Source organism: Tursiops truncatus, chromosome 1 (genome assembly GCF_011762595.2).
Source record: "Tursiops truncatus isolate mTurTru1 chromosome 1, mTurTru1.mat.Y, whole genome shotgun sequence".
Lineage (NCBI taxonomy): Eukaryota > Metazoa > Chordata > Mammalia > Artiodactyla > Delphinidae > Tursiops > Tursiops truncatus.
The window spans coordinates 14,590,567-14,613,610 of NC_047034.1; the positions used below are offsets into that span (position 1 = coordinate 14,590,567).

A 23,044-nucleotide genomic window follows, 5' to 3' on the forward strand; every position below is an offset into this window, starting at 1 on the left:
AAGAAACAGCTAAAACCTTTCACTAGGGAATATATACATATAACACGTGAAATAAATCTGAGAAGTTCAATAATAACTTCGGACTTTCACAAGAGATGTGAATACAGACATCAGATCTCTCATAAAGTCACTGGCCTGTCTCCCCATGATTTCCTTACACTCAGACTGAATCCAGCATGCCACGTTTGGAGGCAAGGTTATCACAAAGGGAAGTTACCTACCTGTGGAAAGACACTGTTTGATTTACCTTTAATCTCAGGGATATCCAAAAATATCACATGAGGTTGGGATTCAGTTACAAAGAGGTAGAGAAGGGTTTTTTAATTAAATAGTTGTTAAAAATCTATCACTGCCTCATTTTTCCTCATCTGGAAAATAGGAACTCACTGGAATCATTATTTAAGGGTAAGATAATGAGACAAAAGGTCTAGTACTCTGAAAAATAAAGGTTTATACACGCACGAGGGAGTTGTAGACAATAACACACGTCAATATCAAAGACACATACAGGTCAGAAAGATATGCAAGGACTGTGACTTGCCCCACAGTGTCTGGCTTTGTTTCACACCCACACTCTTACCCCGCCCCGTGGAAACCAGATTATGACTCAAAACAGGTATTTGATTTGGTCTGCAAAAATAAATGGCATTTATTGACGGGTATAAGTTACTTACAGCCATGAAAATCGAAGAGACCTCTGATTACACACATATAACACTTCAAGTCCATTACCATTTAATGAATCCCCTATTTTTTGGCTCTTGTTTCACATATATTAGTCTTGTTCTCCAGATGGCAAGCACCTTCAGGAATTGGACATACTTTATATTTCTCTCAAAGAATAACCTTGCGTACACCCCACATGTAAAGAGGACTCTTTCAAAAATCTAGAGCAAGAAAGAGTGAAAAGGCTAAAGAGAAATAAAGGTGTATTCTGTGCTAAAACTTTATCTTCTATTTATTTTGTTATATTCTTATTCAGATGTAAGGCATGTATCACCTGGAGCTTCCCTTCCTCTTGAAATCTAGATAAGATTGCCTGGAACCCTCATTCCACTCCTGTTGGAAGGACAAAAGTTCTCCTTCAGCTTTTAAAACTTCTATGTGTACTGATATTCTCACGGCCACCCTGACCCTAAATTTCTGCTTCTTCCATTCGGGAATCTTCCTGCCACCTGAGAGCTCTGCCCTGTATCATTCTAGGCACGAAACTTGAAATTTCAGAAGAGGAGCTCTCATTTTTTAAAAAGGAATACATTTTACTAAAGATTTGGGGTGAAAGAAGAGTGAGAACTTTACTTTGCAGTTTATAATATCTATTTAGTTTCCCTCCAACTAGACATCGCCAAAGGCTTCTGCACCCCAGTTAGTCACCATTTAACTGTCCTGTCTCTCCCTACTCCTCACTCCTCCCTAATGTGTGTCTACTTTTCCTCTTTACACCTAACTCTTAGTCATCTTTTACATAGATCTAAAAAGTGTTCATTACTGCCTTGATTTGTGCAACACTTTGGTCTTATGGGGTATTTTTTTCAATAAAATGAAATCTCTCCATATGGGAAACTCAGCTGCAAATAAGATAACACAACTTTACTCTTATTTCATTAACCTAAATGTTTGCATAAGGCATATAGCCTGTAATTTCTCTATATTAGCCATACCTTAAAATGTGGTTTAAAAGTAAATGATAAAAGGCTTTATAGTTTATAAATGAGTTCATTGTAATCAGTTTCTCAAAACTCACCTGAAAACACATGTTCACTTCTGTACAACTCACTGTAGATTCTCTCCCTTTTATGTGAGGGAATATAAATCTATTCACACTCTAAGACCAATTCTTGTCCACCAAGAAGTAGAGAGAAGAGTGTGACTCCCTCCCTTTAAAGAATACACTTCCAAAAAGTCAGATACAACACTTTTCTGTTTCCACGCTATTTGATAGAACACTTCTAACCCTAACCCTCGGTTGACTTATTTGATTTTATCTGGCCAGTAGTAAGTCAGCAAACATGATGCAAGCAGAAGTTTGAAATGCTTGCAAACTTGGAGTTGATTCTCTCTAGCTGGGCTTGGAACCCTGAGACCACCTGGTAAAACAGGCTCAAGCTATCCTGTTGGAGGATTTGAGGACATGTGGAAGAGAAGTAGAAGCCCCAGCTAATAGCCTCTCCTATCACCCCAGTTAACCTTCTGCTTGACAACCACTAGGCACGTGAGTGAGGCCTTCCTGGATCATCTGACTGCCAGCTGACAAGCTAGCTAACCACATAAATGAAAGAGCTCAGGCACGATCAGCGAAGCCAGCCCAGACCACCGCTGAGCCAAACCATAGAATTCTAAACCAAGTAAATGGTTTTCGTGGTTTTAAGCCACATTTCAGAGGTGAAAGTTAACAGAAACAATACCACTGACCAGAACTTAAATTGCGTTTCTATACATAACTGCCAGGGAGGCTGAGAAATACAGTTTATGCTCTATGATCGCATGGCCAAATAATATTGAAATTTCTATTAGTAATGTAGAAGGAAAACAAATAATGAGGTACAGTTACTGTTTCTAACAACAAACAAACATGTTCATACTTTAAGCCAGAGACATTTTCTAGCTCTTTAAGGCTTAAAACACAATCTTGGTTTTGTAAGTTTTGGTCTTGCCTGCTTTCAGCCACGTGAACAATGAGGGAAAAGGGATGCCCCTGTGAGCTCTAGTTAGAAACTCGAAAATAATTTTGATTAGCCTGGCTTGGGTCATTTCTTTTCTTTTTCTAGTTTCTTAAGGAGAAAGGTTTTTCTTTGAATTTTTTTCTTTTCTAATATAGACAATTTAGTGCTTTTAATATCTTACTAAGGACTGCTATACCAGCATCCCACAGTTTTGATACGTTGTGTTTTCATTTTCATTCAGTTCAGAATACTTTCTAATTTCCCTTTCATTTCCTATTTGACCCTTAGGTTATTTAGATGTGTGTCATTTAGTTTCCAAATATTTAGGGATATTCCAGAGATTACTCTGTTATTGATTTCCAATTTTATTTAATGATTATGGTCAGATAACATACTCTACATGACTTGAATTCTTTTAAATTTATTGAGGCTTGTTTTATGGTCCAGAATTTGATTCATTTTGATAAATGCTTTGTGTAGACTAGAAAAATATGTGTATTCTGCTGCTGCTGAGTGCTCTGTAAACATCAATTAAGTCAAGTTGGTTGACAGTGCTGTTTTAACCTCTATGCTTATGATTTTGTCAATTCGTTCTATTAATTACTGAGAAAGGGGTATTGAAATTTTTGCCTACAATCTCGGATTTTTGTATTTCTCCTTTCATTTCTATCAGTTTTTGACTTGTATAGCTGCACAGACTCTGTGGTTTGGCACATAAATGTTAAGAATTTACGTACCAAACCCTTTTGATGAATTGACCTGTTTTGCAATGTGACCATCTTTACCCCGGGAAACACTTTTACTTTAAAATCTATATTTTCTGATATTAATAAAGTGACCCCAGCTTTCTTAGGATTAGTAATTGCATAGTATATCTTTAATCATCCTTTATTTTTAACCTATGTGTGTCTTATATTTGAAATGTATTTCCTGTAGGCAGCATATAATCCTTTGGCAGGGTCTTACTTTTTTTTAATCCAATCTTCCAATCTCTGACTTTTAAATGGAGTATCTAGAACCTTTAAATTTAATGTGATTACTGACATGGTTAGTTTTAAATCCATCATCCTGCTCTTTTCCTTATATTTGTTTCAACTGTTTGTGTTCCTCATTTCTGCCTGCTTTTCTTTATTTTAAATTTTCTGGATTCCATTTTATCTTACTTTCAGTTTATTAGCTACAGCACATTGTTTTATTATTTTTAGTGGTCTCTTTGAAGTCTATGGTGTATATCTTTATCACAGTCTACCTTGAAGTGATTACCTTTAGTAATAAGAACCTTACGATATTATAGTTCATTTTCTCTCTTCTAACATTGTGCTATTGTTGTCATACATTTTTTTTTTTTTTTTTTTTTTTTTGCGGTACGCAGGCCTCTCACTGCTGTGGCCTCTCCCATTGTGGAGCACAGGCTCCGGACACGCAGGCCCAGCAGCCATGGCTCACGGGCCCAGCCACTCTGCGGCGTGTGGGATCTTCCCAGACCGGGGCACGAACCCGTGTCCTCTGCATCGGCAGGCGGACTCTCAACCACTGCGCCACCAGGGAAGCTCCTGTCATACATTTTAATTGTAAATGTATTATAAACATTTTAATACAGCATTATTGCTTTTGTTTAAACTGCCAATTATTTTTAAAGAGAAGTAAATAATCAGATAAATCTTATATAATTACCCATGTAGCTACTCTCTCTGGAGCTCTTCAGTTCTTTGTGTAAATTCATGTTTACATCTGGTATCATTATACTTCTGGTTGAAGGATTTCTTTTTAACATTTCTTATACTGCATGCAGGTCTGCTTGTGATGAATTCTTTCATTTTTATATACTGTAAAAAATTTCTACTTTCCCTTTATCTCAGAGAGATATTTTTGCTAGGTATAGAATTCTATGTACACCGTTTTTTTTATTTCTGTGTTTTAAGTATGTTGCTTCATCGTCTTTTTTGCTTGCGTTATTTTTAATAGGAAACTCTTATCATCTTAATGGTTTTTCCTCTGTATATAATTTATCTATTTCCTCTGGCTGCTTTAATATTTTATCTTTATCATTAAAGAGAAAATTATCACTAGTTTGAAGCAATTCAATTATGATGTGCTTTCTGCAGTTTTCTTCATGTTTCTTCTTCTTGGCTTTTCTTGAGTTTCTTGGGTTGGTGGTTTTTTTGGTTTTCATTATACAGTATTTAGAATTTTTCAGTTATTATTTCTTCAAATTTTTTTCTGTCTCTATCTTCACTCTTCCTCTTCTTTGGGCACTCCAATTATACATATATCACAACTCCTGAAGTAGTCCCACAGCTCACTGATGTTGTTTCAATTTTTCTAAATTATCTTTTCTCTATATGTTTAATTTCAGATGGTTTATCTTGTTATGACTTCAAGTTCATTATTCTTTTCTCCAATGTATAAGTACCATTAATCCCACCCAATTTATTTTCATTTTACACATTGCAGCTTTCCTCTCTAGATTTTTGATTTGTATCCTATTTGTACCTTGTATGTCTCTATGCAACTTTTTGAACATCTGGAACATCGTTACAATATCTGTTTTAAGGTACCTGCCTGGTAATTCTAACATCTGTTTTAGTTCTGGGTCACTTGTGATTGATTTTTGTCCTCATTATAGGTTTTATTTTCCTGCTTCTTTGCATGCCTGGTAATTTTTTTTTTTAATTGGGTGCTAGATTTTGTGGACTTTCTCTTTTTGGGTGCTAGATATTTTAGTGTTCCTATAAATATTCCTGAGCTTTGTCCTGGGATGCAGTTAAGTTACTTGGAAACAGTTGCTTTGGGTCTTGCTCTTAAGATTTATTAGGTGGTCCTGGAGCAGTGATTAGTCTAGGACTATTCTCTACTCTTGAGGCAAGATACTTCTGTGTACTCTATCGGATATCCTGTGACTCATGAGGTTTTTCTAATTCAGCTAGTGGAAACAGGCACTATTCACAGCCTTGCGTGAGTGCTTAGCACGATTACATTTAATTCTTTCAGGTTGTTCTTTCCCCAGCCTCACACACATGCAATAATTGATAGTCAGCTGAGTACTTAAGAAAGATACTCTATAGAGCTCTGGGATTATCTCTCTGTGCTGCTCTCTCTGCAAACTCTAGCCACTTTGGACTCCCCACACTGTCAGCTCCACCTCTTCAACTCAGAGAATCCCCTGAGCTCTACCTCCCACTCTGTTCTTTGGCCTGGAAATTCTCTCAAAAGCCAGAAGATTAAGCATGTGCCTATTTCCTCTTTTCCTGATATTTTACTAAAATAGGAATTTTAAAAATTGTAATCCATAATTTTAATGATTAATTTTAAAAATTATAATCCATAATTTTAATGATTAGACAGAGCAATAGAGAACAAATAAATTTTCCCAAAAAGTTTCAAAGACAGAGAATGGAAGGAAGAAATATAAATGAATATTGACAATACTCTCAACTAGTAAGAAGCTACAATATGGGTGTCAGGTGAGTTTATTTCTAAAACAAGAAAACTGATTTTTCCTACAGAAAGGAAAACCTTAGCCTTAAGGCTCTGAAAGCCTTAAGGTTTACAAGTGATAAAACACTGAAAAAAGCAGGATAAGTTCTGAACTCGGAACAATGGCTCTCACCTGGGGGTGATTTTGTTCCCCAGAGGACTTTTAGCAGTGGCTGGGGACTTTCTGGTTGTCACAATTGGGAGAGGGGTTCTACTACCCTCTGGTGGGTTGAGGCCAGGGCTGCTGCTAAACATCCTACAATATACAGAACAGTTCCCCACAACAAAGAATTCTCCAGCCACAAATACCAATCATGCTGTGGTTGAGAATCCTGAATTAGAGGAGTTCTGCAAAACAAGTATTTAGAGTTCCAATTCCCTTTTTAATCCTACACAGCCAGGTACACTCCTATTCCGTGGTGATATTGGTCTTATTGCCAAAAAAAATTAAGATAACCAGCTCCATTATATTAGACCATCAGCAGTGGGTGAACAGATAGGACAGAAATTGGAGGATTAAGTGAGAGTGTATGTACACCCTCACCCCTTGCCACCATTCCACTTCTCTTACACTGCTTCTAGAAAGCCAGGAGCCAGACTTACTTTCCATTTAGGACCAAGAAAAAAAAAAAAAAAGGAGAAGAAATAATAATCTATAAGGGAAAGAAGGAATGCAGAAAAGAGAACTATAAGAAGTCATCAACCATAACAAATAAAACACTGCTATAACTATTATCCCCAGAAAGTTATGGTAAAAGTTGCATTCATTTAAAAACATAGAATGGGACTTCCCTGGTGGCGCAGTGGTTAAGAATCTGCCTGCCAATGCAGGGGACACGGGTTTGATCCCTGGTCCTGGAAGATCCCACAGGCCATGGAGCAACTAAGCCCGTGCACCACAACTACAGAGCCTGTGCTCTAGAGCTCACGAGCCACAACTACTGAGCCCACGTGCCACAACTACTGAAGCCCATGCGCCTAGAGCCTGTGCTCCACAACAAGAGAAGCCACCGCAATAAGAAGCCCGCGCACCGCAACGAAGAGTAGCCCCTGCTCGCCGCAACTAGAGAAAGCCCACACACAGCAAGGAAGACCCAATGCAACCAAAAATAAATCAATAAAAATAAATTTATTAAAAAATAATAATAAAAAATAAAAACATTGAACAGAAAAAGCCTTAGGAAACAACCTGTGAAGGAAAGAACTATTGAATATTAAAAATACAATAGGCAAAATAAAAATCTCAATAAAAAGACTGTAAGATAAAGTTAAGAAAATTCTTCAGAAAGAATAATAATAATAATAGAAGAAAAATGACATAAAAATATAGAATTTCCAGAAGGACAAAAAATAGGAAAATGAGGAAGGAAATTATCAAAGCATTAATACAGCATAAACATTTTTCCTTACATGAAGCCACAGTTTAAAAAGGCTCACCATGTGCTAGCAAATTTAACGGGTAAAAAAAGAAACTACAGTAAGGTACAATCTCATGAAGCATTCAAATACCAGAAATAGAAAGAAGACACAAAAATTTCTAGAGACCAATAAAATAAGTCACATATAAAAGAAATACAGAATATCATTGAAGTGTTCTGTAATATTATTGCAACCTAGAAAACTATATCCTACCTTCCAAATTATAAATAAAATTGTCTTCAAATTATTGGACACGATACCTTCTAAATTATGAATAAAATTATTTTAAATTATTGGAAGCAATACCTTCTAAATTTAACTCCCATTCTCAGGAAGGTACTGGGACATAAGATACCAGCAAATGAGAAAGTCGACAATAATAGCAACAAGAATGCAAGGCATGGGATCCAGGAGATGGAGATTCAGGTATGTGGCAAGCCCATGCTAATAGCTGAGCAGGTAGCCCAGAGGGCCATTGGTCTAGACTAGGTCCAAAAGATGGAACATTCTGAGAAGAAGGTGGGCTGTACAGATGATGTCATCTGTTATACCTGAGCATGTTAAAAAAAATTTGTTTTAATCTTACAGATATGCAAGTGGCAGAGATGTCAGCATCTTGGGGGAAAAAACCTAGTGGTATATATAACTATTACTCTGTATATGTCACACTGCTAATGATTAAACAGTAGGTAGTAAATTCATCAAAGGATTGACCATCCAACTTTCTTCAACCTTGTAAAGTACCTAATGGCTGCGTAGCAGGCACTGGCAAAGTGGAAAGGCCAATCCTTTGCATCCCAACCCAGGATTTCCAAGGTTCTGGATGTGCCTTCTCCTCTCTTTTGCTTCCACTCTAGCCACACGGCCTCTTTTCTGTTCCTTGAACACAGCAGGGATACCCACAGCTTAGGGTGTTTGCACAGGCTGCTCTCTCTGCCTGGGTCCCTCCCTACAGACCTCCAGACAACTAACTCCCTCACCACCATCAGGGCTCAAATCAAATGTCCCCTTCTTAACGAGCCCTGCCTTGACTATGTATCTAAATTGCAGCTCCCTTCCTTCAAATGGCACTCCTGAGGCCTTTTACTTTGTCCTGTTTCGTCCATAGCAATTAACTTAGTAAAGAGATTTACTTATTTTTACATTGACTGATGATTACCTTCCCCCTCTACTCCCCAAACCACCTTACAATGTGAACTCCATAGTAGCAGCAGTTTTAGTCATTTTCCCATTTGGGAAATGAATGACTCTTCATTTTGCACAGCAGAAGAAACTGGATCTTAGATCAAGTTACTTCTTGAGGGCCAGACAGTTAGCTGGACAAATCCATGCTCATAACCACTGTGCTAAGTTCACTCTGCTTGTGGTAAGCCACAAATGTAACAGCAGCAATGGCAAGAGCACTAGACCCAAGGAAGGTCAAGGCAATGGCCAATACCTGTGAGGGGCTGGACCCACAGTGGAAGAAGCAGGTTAGCAGTCCAGTTACTAATTTGTGAATTTCTCTGAATCGCCCCGATGTTTGCTAATGGGCGCTGTCTACTACCCAGTGACCACGCTCAGGATCTCTCTACTCTGGACCATACTGCAAAAGTCTGCTGTCCCAGGCTATGTAGCCGTGGTGGATATGCACAGTCAATTGTGTAACAATTGCAACAACGAATTTGGCAGGAAGATTAGTGACAACAGGAAAGAGTAAGACTCTGCTCTGCAATCGTTATCCTAGTCAGCTTTCTCACCCACCCTCTACATTAAGAGATGGAGTTCTATCATGGTGACTCGAGGCATCAGATAATCCATACGTGATTTCTTTTGTGTGTGTGAAAAATATCACTTAGAGATAACGACGTACGAGTTAAAGATTAATAAATTAGGTTGAGAACAGTCAATATTTATTAGAGGTTCTCTATGTAATAGACACTACATTTTAAGTAATTCAAAGCAACACTTTTAAAACAGGAGAAATATCTGTCTTCTTAAGCACTCATTTGGCTGGTGGTAGAGGAAAATCTAATGTTCTATAGATTACATCTTCTCACAGAACTCATTAAAAGCCAACGAGGTTATGTGGATGTTGCCAAACAAAGTAAGAATTTGAAAAGCAAACTCAAAAGTTTAAGAACTTGGAAATTAAATTAGATTTTCAGGGTTTTGTTTGAACAGAAATACAAATGAGGGCAAAAAATCTTTTAATTAATGAGTAGATTCTTTAGAATAATCTTTTCTTTTATAGAGACGACTATAGATTTTTTTGAATAGAAATTCTTCAACTCCTACTCCTCCTTGCTGTAGAACTCATTCATTCATGCTGTTATCAACAAATGTTTGATCACATACAACCACACACTATGTACCCTGTGAGTTGCATGAGGTCATAGTATGCGAGCAATACCTCTCAGTTTCTACCAGTTCTTCCCTCAGAATTGCCAGCATTGCCCAGGAATTGTATGCAGAATGATACACGAATTGATCACCAAGTACTAGCAGTTCTAAGCAATGCCTGTAACGCACTGCTCTCCCCTGACTTGGCACACCACCATGCCACTTCCGTGCTCAAAGATATTCAAGAGCTCCCTGTTGCCTACCGAACAAAGTCCAAATTCCACAATGTGACCCCAATATGCCTTTCTAGTGTCATGTGACACTACTACCATACCTCAGTGATGGCCCCAGAGTCTCTACTGGAAGGGCTTGATGGCAGCAATCTGGATGGCACTGCTGCTCAAGGACTGTTTTGTAGCTACAACTGCATGGTAAAAACACTATTCTTCTTTAGATTATTAACCAATTTTTAATGGCCTTATGGAGGACAATGGTAGGAAGAGAAAAGTGATAATGTGGGGTGAGGAGCTCGATGTCTGCACCCCTCACCCCACAGAAGGCAATGTCTTCTGTCTCCACTGTCCATCTAGTATCATGTTTTCTGCAAATAACAATAGTTTTGCTTCTTTTTTGACATCCGTGATTTTATTTTGTTCATTTTGTACTACTTTCAACCTCTGTTACAGCTTTGAACAGAAGTTATAAGAGCAAGGATCCTTGTTTTGTTCCTGATCTTACAGGGAAAATGTTTAAGTTTCTTTGAAGATGCCCTTTTCAGATTGAATAAGTTTTCTTCTGTTTCTAGTATGGAGAGCGTATTTGTCATGAAAGTGTTTTGAATTTTTTCAAAAGTTTTTCAACACTTATTGAGATTATTATGCGATTTATGTTGTTTATTGCACTAATTGATTTTTAAATGTTAAACCAGTCTTGCATTTTTGGAATAAATGCCAAGCAGTCAGGATGCATTACCTTTATTATATATTTCTGGATTCAATTTGCTAAAATATTGTTAAGATATTTTACATCTATGTTCATATAGAATGTTTGACTTCTTCAAATGTTATTATATATTTCAGGATTAATATATTTCAGGATTCAATTTGCTAAATTATATTGTTAAGATATTTTACATCTATGTTCATATGGAACATCTGACTTGTTCAAATGGACTTGTTTTTAAATGTTTTGTCAGGTTATGAGATTAAGGTTAAGTAGCCCTCATTAAACACTTTGGAAAGTACACATTCTTCCTCAGTTTTCTAAAAGAGTTTACGTAGGACTTACATGATTTATTCCTTTATGCTATTGGAGACGTCACCAATGAAGTCATCTGGGCCTGAAGTTTTCCTTGTTGAAAGGAAATATGAATTTTGATTACAAATTCAATGTCTTTATAGGAAGCTATTTAGATTTTCTATTTTTTCTTCTGTTAGGTATGTATTAATGTTCTATTTCTTTTTGTGTTAGTTTTATATTAATTTGTCCACTTCACTTAGGATGTCAAATTTCTTAGGAGAGAGTTTTTCATAATATTCATTAGGATCCTATATAGGTGTTTGTAGAATGTGCTGCGATGTCCCTTTTTTTAATTTCTGATATTGGCAACTTGTTTTTCTCTTCTTTCTACTGATCAGTTTGTCAATGTTATTAATCTTTATGGAAAAAACACGACTACTGAGTTTTTTCATTTTCACTATTGCTTGTCCAATTTCTATTCGGCTAATTTTGTCTTTTCTTTTCCCTTTTGCCTACTTACTCTGTGTTTAGTTTGTTCTTTTTTCCTCCCCATCATCAGTCTTCTGGCTCAGTAAACAATCAACTTCTCTCAGTGCCTGGCTGCTACTTGCTGATGCAGTCATTTTGCTGTTCATTCCCATTTGTCTTTATTGCCTCTCTTACCTGTTTCATAAGAGACTTAAACTATCAGAAAATAAGTGGGTGTGGGGTGGGTGTACGGAAAGTTGAGTGAGTACAGTTGAATATTGTGGTGAGTAGGTGAAAATGGAGGAAAGGACAGTCACTGATGGTGAAATAGGTTGAGAAAGAAGGAGAAGGAGAAAGCATCACATAGGAAGACAAACAACAAAAGAGCTTGGGCTTACATTTCTGCCATGTATTCTATATATTCAGTTTAAGTTAGGCAATACAAGTCAAAAGAGGCTCCAGGGGAACGAGGGACAATGATTACATGGCCACAGGGTTTGTGAATTTCTCCAAATCCCCAAATAAAAACACAACTAAAAAGCAAAACCAGAAGAAGCCAAGAATAATATTTATAACAGAACTAGGTGACCAACTATCCTAGAAACCCCCAAAGAGAAGCAAGTGCAAAAAAACCAAGTCACAAGACATGTATGGCATCAGTGTCAGCACAGGACAAAGCAGATAGAAGTCAGAGGGCATCTGACTTTTGAAAGATCTGAAAACTCAAACCCCAAGTGCAGTACACTTGAGAACGTTTGGAGAACAGGCGTTTTGAGAATGGGTGACTACAAGTGGGAGGGGTACTGCTGATCCAAAACAAGAGATGGTGAGAGATCTACAGTGGGAACTGAAGGGATTGGAGTAGGCTAGCTTCTGGGAACTCTCAAAACTGATGGACCAGGGCACACATCCATGGCAAGACCCCACGCTGAGGAGACACTATGGAAAGTGGATGGGCAGAATGCTGTTTAAAAGAATATGCTTAAAGACAGAAGTTCTGAAGCTGGGGTGGGTTTATCACTGGCAATGAAAAAAATTCAATCTTTCCAAAGTGTATTCCTAGATAATATTAGTAAACAATACATTTCAGGAAGGTTAAATTTCATTTACCAGTCCCTGACTGATTCGTTCATTCACTATTATGTAACCTTGATTAGCACAGTGCCAAGTACATAGGGGCATCCCCCAAATACTTGTTTATTGACTGGATGAGTTATTTAAAAGTAATTGTTATAGCATTGAAATGTGCTCAGGAGGTACTTCAAATATTAGAAAACTATAAATCACAAGTTCTACTCGGTTTTGGTAGATTTAGTAATATCTGGAATAGGTTCTTAGAAAATATTTACTCCAAATTCTCCTTCATTCAAATGTAAAAATAAAACATATTCACAGTTTTAAAAAGATTTGTCTCAAAGAAGGATACGTGCCATTTTTAAATACTGAAACATTTTGAATATACAAACCTATATCCAACATATGTTTAGTATATTCCAAAGTTGAGTCCTTTGACTGCCTATGACCAAATCAATCAGACCTATAGAAATAAAAGTCCCTGAAGGACAAGCCCAGGAATCTTCATTTTAAAAAATTTCTATTGGTGATTCTTATGAACACTAAGATTAAAGAACTAGCTCCTTAAGTACTTGCTACCTATTTTGTCACTGCATTATCAATTCCTAGGGACTCGCTGTTACTCTCTTTTCTTCTTAGTCTTGTAACTCATCAAATTATTGATAGGTCCATCACTGAGCATCAGAGAAACACGGTCTTTCTGAACTGATTTAACATTGGAGCATTTATATTATTAAGCATCTAAATGTAAGCTCTGGAAATAGCCTGGTTTTAGCATTTCAAAAAAAAAAAAAAGCATCTATGAAATACCTAATCATTTGCAGCTGCTGGTGCTTCTAAGGAAAAAATGTGTATATCTCTATTTGTCTATGTATGTATCTGCCTATCTATTTATCTACCTGTCTATCTATCTATTTATCTATCTTTATACAGTATATTCTCCCTGCTAGGAGCTCACTCAGCCCTAAGAAGTGGACCCTGAGAATTACTCCATATTTCTAATATAGACACAATGACTTCTTTCCTTAAGCTTCTGCCTCTCTAGAGAAGAAAAGTCCACACGAATGTAACAGGCTACCTTTGTAAGGTATTCATTCCACTTGAAAATTAAATGAATCTGCAGTGGTTTCTGCCACATATAAATGTCACAAATTGGAGAATGCCAGGTGAATAACGTACATGATAATACTTGTTTCCATTTAAGTGTTTTGTGATACTGATGTTTATCATCTTGCTCCACTATCGAAAATATTCATTTGAGAGGAAAAGCTTCCACACTGGTGTAAAACCAACATGTCTTTTCTTTTCCATTCTACAATGCCTGTCATTTGTCAGGCTGGTATATTTTTATAGCTCCCCTCCCCCTCCAAAAGGCATTTCCGAGAAAGTGCTTTCCAAACTTCACCACCATAATCTCTAAGGAGAGTGCAGAAAGGTAAAGTTCTGAAGTATGCTCAAACAAAGTGACAGTAGGAACAGAATACATTTTTTTTCTCAATCTTTTGAGTGTTCAAGACGGAAAGCATGTAAAGAGATTCCCCACATACTGCTGTTCCCAGCAATGGTTACATATCTGAATGTTTTTTTAAGAGGAAGTACTGTAATTATAGTCCTTCTACTTCTCAAAGGGGTATAATTTCATATTGCATCATCCTTTCCCCCTCTGGTTTAGGTCTACTTCACTCAGAGATTATAAGCTATAACTTGTAAAAGATGCATATGATATATGTCACACCATGTTAAATTAAAGCATTTCATAAATGTCATCTGAATGGCACAACTGTACAGTGTGGTCTTATTGCAATTTGCTGCAAAATTACTATAGTGGTTATTAACAAGATGGGGTTTTGACTTTATCAAAATGAGAGATCTCACAGTAGCATTTAAAAAATACTTCCAGCACGAAAAAATACATTCTCCACGTGTTTAGTTAATTTTGTACAGAAATAGGCTTTTAGGAAAGTTAACTCATTTGGTTTAACAATCTTTTTTATTTTAGTAAAAATGATCAAAGTTGCTGTGAACCTATAGAGTAGTATGCTTGCCTACTGTACTGTTAGTTTATTGAATCAGTGAAAATGTGAATTCCAAATATATTAAGAGACGTTTATCTGAGATGATAAAGAAACTAAATAAATCAGGCTTTTAAAAAGTGCCTTTACAAAACATTCAAATTAATTTATGTGTAAGATAATAACCTGAATCCTTGGTACACATGAAGCACCAACGGGGCTACATTAACTCATCAGTATCACCCGAATCTCCACTGGAGAATTGTATTGGTTCTAAGAAATTAGTTTGCGACTGAATTATATACACATGGTTATTTCCTAAATATTTAGGATTTTTTAATAGTTAGAATTAAATTAATAAGATTTGGAATAACAAGCCTAAAACAAATGGATGTTTCCTTGCTACTTTTGGATAGTGTACATAAATATCCAGTTCAGCAACCTGCTATGGGTTCCTTTAATGTGCCAGGCACTGTAAGAGCCAGTGTTTCTAACCTCAGGTTGAACTCTGGAAACAGATAATACAAGTTTCGAATTTCTGCTCTACCCCATTATTACTTGTGTGATCTTGGAGGTGTTGCCTCATTTCTCCGAGGTTCATTGTCCTTAACAACCCAATGGATAAATCGGTAACTACTTTACCAACTTTGGTAAGGACTGAATTACTTGACCAAACATCCTTGCCGTAATACTTTGTACATGGCAAGTGCAAAACAAATGGAACCTATGAGATTCTTACTGACTAGTTTCTGTCCTCATGCACTTTTAGCAGCATGTCATCTGTCTGCCAATCTGTCTTACACATTTCACAATGTGGCACTCCTATGCATGGCACCTAAACCGCGTGTGGGTAGATCAAGGTAGAGACCAGTTCTGCAGCCCACCAGGATCTGAAACACTCCCCAGTTCTGCAGAAGACTGGAGGGCCTAGTGCCCTTGCCACGGGTTTGCCCTTGATCCTGGGAGCACACCTGCCTCTGGAAATGCTCAGCACATTGGGTTGGTGTGCCAAGAAGGAAGGAGTCTGGCTATGTTCTGTTCCTGAATAAATCAGTATCATCAAAAACACATAGAAAGGGTCCTCATGATGATGCACTGACTAATATTTGAAACATACTTACTATATCTATATCTAAATAGATAAATTCTAAGTGAAGAAAGTCAGACAGAGAAAGAATATCATATGATATCATTCATATGTGGAATCTAGTTTTTTAAAATGAACTTAGTTACAAAACAGAAAAAGACTTACAGATATCAAAAACAAACTTATGGGACTTCCCTGGTGGTGCAGTGGTTAACAATCTGCCTGCCAATGCAGGGGACATGGGTTCGAGCCCTGGTCCGGGAAGATCCCACATGCCACGGAGCAACTAAGCCCATGCGCGACAACTACTGAGCCTGCACTCTAGAGCCCACGAGCCACAACTACTGAAGCCCGTGTGCCTAGAGCCCATGCTCTGCAACAAGAGAAGCCACCACAATGAGAAGCTCGTGCACCGCAACGAAGCGTAGCCCCCGCTCTCTGCAACTAGAGAAAGCCCGCGCGCGGCAACAAAGACCCAACGCAGCCAAAAATAAATTAATTAAAAAAAAAGAAAACAAACTTATGGTTACCAAAGGGGAAACGTGAAGGGGATGATAAATCAGGAGCCTGAGATGAACATACACACACTATAACATATAAGATAGATAACCAACGAGGACCTACTGTAGAGCACAGGGAACTCTACTCAATATTCTGTTATAACCTATATGAGAAAAGAATCTGAAAAAGAATAAATATATGTATGTGTATAACTGAATCACTTTGCTGTACACCTGAAACTAACACAATATTGTAAATCAACTATACTCCAATAAAATTTAAAAAATGTACTTTAAATTTAAATTTAAAATTTTTTAAAATTTAAAAAAGATGTACTTTTTATTTATAATCCCAAATAAATACTTTTTATTTATAATCCCAAATAAATACTTTTTATTTATAATCCCAAATAAATAAGGTTTTACTTTTTAATCATAATGTACATATGAATACATTATATCCATATATACATACATATACATATATATGTATCGTATGGTGGCTATCTTGCTAAAAGCCTTAAAATACTCCTAGTTTGAAATTGCCTTCAAGATCTATGATCCCTAAGCTTCATCCATGCAGTTTTGCTCTTTGCACTTGTCCTGTCGTCTGGGAGCACCTAGAGGGGCAGTGATTATTGTCTCACTTGCTTGTCCCTGGGGCCTCTCCCTCATAGGTGCTCATGAACGAGACTTCCACGTTGCATGCACGCTGGTTCTCCTCCCACCCTCGTCCAGGCCTCTTTTGCTAACACGTGCTGACACGGTTGAAGCAGACCACCTTCCACAGCTGTCTCTGCCACTACACAGGATCCACCCCCAAGCAGGCACTGCCATCAGTATTGGTCTGGTAACCCCAAGGTGCTGATGACGTACTATATTCTCAGGGATTCTCGTTAAAGAGAAGCCACTCTGTTGCGTATGTACCAATAGAAGAAAACATACTTCTCACTGTTGGGCTACCTTCTGTCACATGGGCACCGAGCAGAGATGACAGGTTCTGCATCCTGATCCATTCTCCTCTTCCCTGGCCCACAGCTGTAGCTAGAAAGGGGCTCCCTCACTAGGGACTACCTTTGTCCAGGCCTCCATTAAACTAGTGTAGCCATGTGACGTGCTCTCCCCCAACAGGATCGTATCAGAAGAGACGTGTGCCTCTTTTGGGCCAAGACCTTTTAAAAGGTGGGAGTTGTCTCTCCACATTGTCTTGTCCTTTCCTAGTGAAAGGCAGAGCTACGGAGTGGAAGAGGCTGTGCCCTGAACTGTCGTATGGAGAAGAGCCACCAGGCAACCAGGAACAGCTGCCTTGGAGGGGTTAGAGGAACAAGAAATAAACTCCTATATTGTTTGGGTCACTAGACATGTCGGGGTGTATTCATTACATGCGCTTAGCTTATCCTATTATCGGTAGCAATGCAGTTGCAAACCTTGTTATCACCTCACACTTGTTAGTTAAACCAACAACCACTTATTACCTAACATGCCTGCCCAAACTATCAGCACTGTTGAATCTGACCTTAAATGCCTGAGGTATTCTTACTCGGCCAAGTTTGTATATCCTGGCCCTTGGGATGAGTTCATTCCCAGGGAGGTGCCAGATGTATCCAAATACGTGGTACTCAACTTAGGCTGAGGCTGGGAACGCCACCGTGGTCGCAGCTTCATCTATTTTACCTTCAGTTTACCACAACTTTGAATCTTGGATAACGTCTTCAGAATGAGCCTTTCCACCAAGCTCAGCTCCATTTCCTCCTTCTCTTCATATGTGCACCCCAGTACCTTTATCCCTATCTTTGTATCTGGCCCTCTACATTCTCAGGTTGATCACTTATCACTCAGCTTACCAGCTGCAAGAGAAATGTTACTACCCATCTCTCCTTAAGTCTCTGAACGAGGTACCACATGACTTATGACCAAATCTTCATGTCTTTCTTAAAGCTCCACATAAACTCCCCACCTTTCAAATCCTTCGCCATCCTAATGCTTACAGCCAATACCCATACATCATACTATTCAAGGTCAATCTCCTTATAGGCCGAAGAAACCTGTGCATTACTTCTCTTTGTACACTTTAATATTGGGGTAACACAAAATATAAGGCAATATGTTTCTGGACTTTTAGATATGTTGTGGTAATTAATGACAAATACTTAGTTCTGAGCAGAGGAGAAAGAGTTGATGAATTGCAGGAAATGGGACATTATGCAGAGAAAGTATATCCTGCTCCATTTTTTAATGTATTTCCTTGACAATTATCACCCTGGCAGATCAATCAATTTTCACAAGTAGGATTCTTATTCCTTATGATTCCATCTTCCATGGGTTGAATCTGGAAATACTTCCGTCACTGATGCCTTTCCATTTCATCTAATTCATCTCAACCACTCGACTCCTGCCTTATTAATTTCTTTTTTAATGTCTCTTAATCATTTCTCTCTCTTCTGGCTCTATTACAGCCGCTTATCGATGCCTTCTTGAGTATTACAATCAACCATTCTTCTCTCTTTTTATAAAATTACAACTATATTTTGGTTTTCAGCCAACTTTTAGATTCCTTCATTCACTGTTTTTTATTTCCATTGTTTTAAAAAAATAGCTTAGGTTAAATCTTCTGATTTTGAGGACATAGTTTAGGGTACACTTTGACTGCAATTTAACAGGGGCTCAGCATTGTGGAAAACTTAGAAAACCACTTGGTTTTAAGGTGGAATTCAGAGGATAGGAGAGAGTGAATCCACTCCTGACCAAGTGTGTGCGGAAGGACACACTCACATTTACCACCCCCCAACACAGACCCACATCCAGATTCTTTTCTCTATGCATCTTTGATAGACAGTTTTCTAGCAACTTGGTTATTAAAGACTGGTCCACAGATAGCAATGAGGCATCACCCAGAAACTTTCACAAATATAGAATCTTAGTCCCTGCTCAGGATTTTCTGAATCAGAATCTGTCTTTGAAAAAGCATCTGAGAGATTCACATGCACGTTAAAGTTTGAGAAGAATTGCGCTGACCGACCTCCTATATCTTGTCTGTTGTGGCTTCACTCTCACGGGTTCCTCAGCCAGGGCCAAGAACACGGCAAAGTAAAGGAGAAAGAAGGGAAGAGAGATGGAGAAAATCCCAAGCAGAAAAGCACTCAGACAGCGTTGCCTGAATGCCTTCTGCATGAGGCAGGCCATACGTTAGGGCCTTTCTCTCAAATGTCCTCACCACATCAGCATCACCTGTGCACGTAGGTCAGGAACAGCCTGGGATCTCTACATAAATATACTTTAAGTAGGACCTTCATAGGTCCTTCCCCAAATACCTCAAAATAGTTTTTTAAAGCATCAGCCAGGCCTGGGGCTCTATCTGGTTCCTTCTGGACCTAAGTCACACTAGATGAGGAAAAGGGAAAGAACGTTCAACCTCCAACTCAGGATATATATCCAACAACTCAGGCACTGAGTGCAAAGGAAACACGAAGTGCAGTGACATTTTGGGAGACACATTATGCGTATCTCTACTATTAGCCAAGGCTGCTTATAAGATGAATGGATTTATTTTCCCCAGTGCAGTAATTTTTCTTTTTTTTTGGCCCAGATATATCTTTTGGGTACTGAAAGCTCTCCCTTTAAAGATACATAAACAAAACAAAAAGTACACAGATACACTCCCACATACAATCTAAAGGTATATATGGATGCCCTAAAACTCATCCATGGTAGCCCTAGGGATCCCAGGACTCTATATTAAGGAATCCTCAATAATAATAACGACTCTTCTCCATTGTCTCCTAATAATATTAATATTATTATGTGCTTTAGATGATCTATGACTTTGATGGTCTTGACTTTGGCATCAGCAATTTTAGGGTTTAGTGACTCAGAGCATTACTTCATGCCACTTTCAAGATCTTGGCATTCACAAGAGGAACAATTACAATATCTCTTATGGAAGAATAAGACAAACATGCCATACCTTATAAGACTGGATGGAGTTTCAAATGACAACTGCCAAAGGGGAAGTTTCCTTTCAGAACACAGAATGCACAGCACAGTCACTCAGGCCATTTGGGGCTGGCTTGGTTCCTAAGTTATTATAACAAAATGAGACTTGAACTACTGCCTAATTTCCTTGTATGCTCCCTAATATTATTAAGGATTGTAATTGCATGAATTTTAAAAACTGGGCTTGAATTTAATTTTACAGTTTATAATTCTGACATTGTTGACAGCTTTTTTAGGGTGTATTCTGTTGTCCCGTTGAAAATGACGCTAAGCAATTTTAGAAATCTTTTATAACATTATTTAGGCAAAGGTGTACTTGACACTATATTTCCACATATAATAATAATCCGTATAATTTGTGTCTGTACGTGGAGCATGAGAAAACAAAATAAAAATTAGGTAAAATGTAAATGTGATTTAGAGGTGGAGAATGTGGAGGTTTTAAATTCACGGAAAGTGTTCTATCACTGTATCTATCTTCAGATTCCTATATGTAGCTCTTTCTGGCTACACGTCAGATTTCATGAAAATTCTCTTTATTTTTTTCTGACTATAAAAATTATCAACAAAGCAAATTAGTCAGAAAAAAAGAAAAAAATGTTTTTAAAACAAAGAAAAATGTTAATTTTTAAAAACATCTTTCCTTTCATGCATTTTTAAATTAGATTTTTGTACGTAGAAAATGACACACAGAAGCCTCTTTTTATTTTTTTTATTTTTGCGGTACACGGGCCTCTCACTGTTGTGGCCTCTCCCGTTGCAGAGCACAGGCTCAGGCCATGCAGGCTCAGCGGCCATGGCTCACGGGCCCAGCCGCTCTGCGGCACGTGGGATCTTCCCGGACCGGGGCACGAACCCGTGTCCCCTGCATCGGCAGGCGGACTCTCAACCACTGCACCACCAGGGAAGCCCAGAAGCCTCTTTTTAAAAACGCCTTTTCTATTCTTGTCTCTCTTTTTCTCCTATCCTCACTCCTGAGATCAAAGTCCATGTTGTAATATATACTTTGTACGTTGTAATATGTCCGTACTTTTTTCCTCTTACTACTGAATAAAATTCCATTGAGTGGATATATTACATTTTATTTATCCACTCATCAGTTAATGGACATTTGGATTATTTCTACATTTTGACTATTATGAATAAAGCAGCAATGGACATTCATGAATAAGATTGTATGAGGATATATTTTTTCTTTTTGCTTGGATATATAGCAAGGAGTTAAAGTGCAGAGTCGTAGGGTAACACTGTATTTAATATTTTGAGGAACACCAGACTTTTCCAAAGTGGGTGCACATTTTACATTCCCACCAGTAGTCTGTGGGAATTCCACTTTCTCCATCTCCTCATCAAGACGTGTTACTCTCTGTACCTTTAATGAAAGCTAGCTAAGTGAGTTTGAAGTGGTGTCTCATTGTGCTTCCGATTTGCATTTCTCCTAAGACAAATAATGTCCACAGCATTTTTTCATATGCTTATTTGCCGTTTGTATATCTTCCTTGGAGAATTGTCTATTTAGATCCTTTACTCATTTTTGAATTGAACTGTCTTTTAATTATTGAGTTGTAAAGTTTTTCTACAGACACTAGAGACAAGTCTCTTATTGACTATATGCTTTGCAAATATTTTCTCCCATTGTTTGGGTTGTTTTTTCATTTTCCTGATAGTGTCCCATGTAAAACAAGTGTTTTAAATTTTAATGAAGCCCAATTTATCCATCCTTTTGTTGCTTGTGCTTTTGGTGTCATATCTAAAATGTCACCGACTAATCTAAGGACATGAAGATTCACATCTCTATTTTCTTCTAAGACTTCTATGGTTTTAGCTCTTACATTTTATTCTTTGCTCCATTTTGAGTTAATTTTTGTATAAGGTATGAAGTAGAGAATCCAACTTCGTTTTTTGCATATCAGTATCATTTATTGAAAAGACCGTTGTTTCTTCATTTGTCTTGGCACTCTTGCTAAAAATCAACTGACTGTAAAAGTGATGGTTAATTTCTAGACTCTCAACTCTATTACAGTGATCTGGGTATCTCTCCTCAAGCCACATCACACCATCTTGATCACAACATTATAGTAAATTCTAAAATTGAGACATGTGAATCTTCCAACTCCCTTCTTTTTCAAGACAGTTTCGGCCTTTTTTGAGTGCCTTGAATTTTAATATGAATTTTAGGATCATCGTATAAATGTCTGCAAAGAAACCAGTTGGGCCTTTAACAAGACTGTATTGAATCTATAGACCAACTGCCATCTTAGCAAAATTAAGTCTCTGATACATGAATATAGGATGTTTTTCCATTTATTTAGTGCTTCTTTAATTTCTTTCAACAATATTTTGTAGTGTTCAGAATAAAAGTATAAAAAATATAAAATTTTTATTTTATTAAATATATTCCTAAGTATTTTATTATTTTGATGCTATTTAAATAAAGTTGTGTTCTAAATTTCAATTTCAGATTGTTCATTGCAAGTACATAAATATACCACTGATTTCTGTGTATTGATCATGTATTCTGCAAACTTGTTGAACCTTCTTAGTTCTGATAGACAGTATTTTAATAAATTTGATAGGGACAGAGTAAAGGGACAAAGTAGGTGATTAAATAGCTAATCCCACCAGGGGATTTTAAGGAGAGAAAAAAGTATGGGAGACATCCGTAAGTTAATGATCACTCAGGAAAGCTGGTTTACTTAACCACAAAACCAAGCAGGCTTGCTAGCAACAAAACCATGCAACAGAAGCATGAGACATGCCCCCCACAAATAAAACAATGGTGGCATGAGA

General features: G+C 37.6%; 1 protein-coding gene across 1 annotated transcript in view; it reads right to left on the minus strand.

Annotated features, from left to right (window-relative positions):
- USH2A (usherin) overlaps positions 1-23,044 on the minus strand; it is a 784,083-nt gene that overhangs the window by 631,811 nt on the left and 129,228 nt on the right. The window lies entirely within an intron of this gene.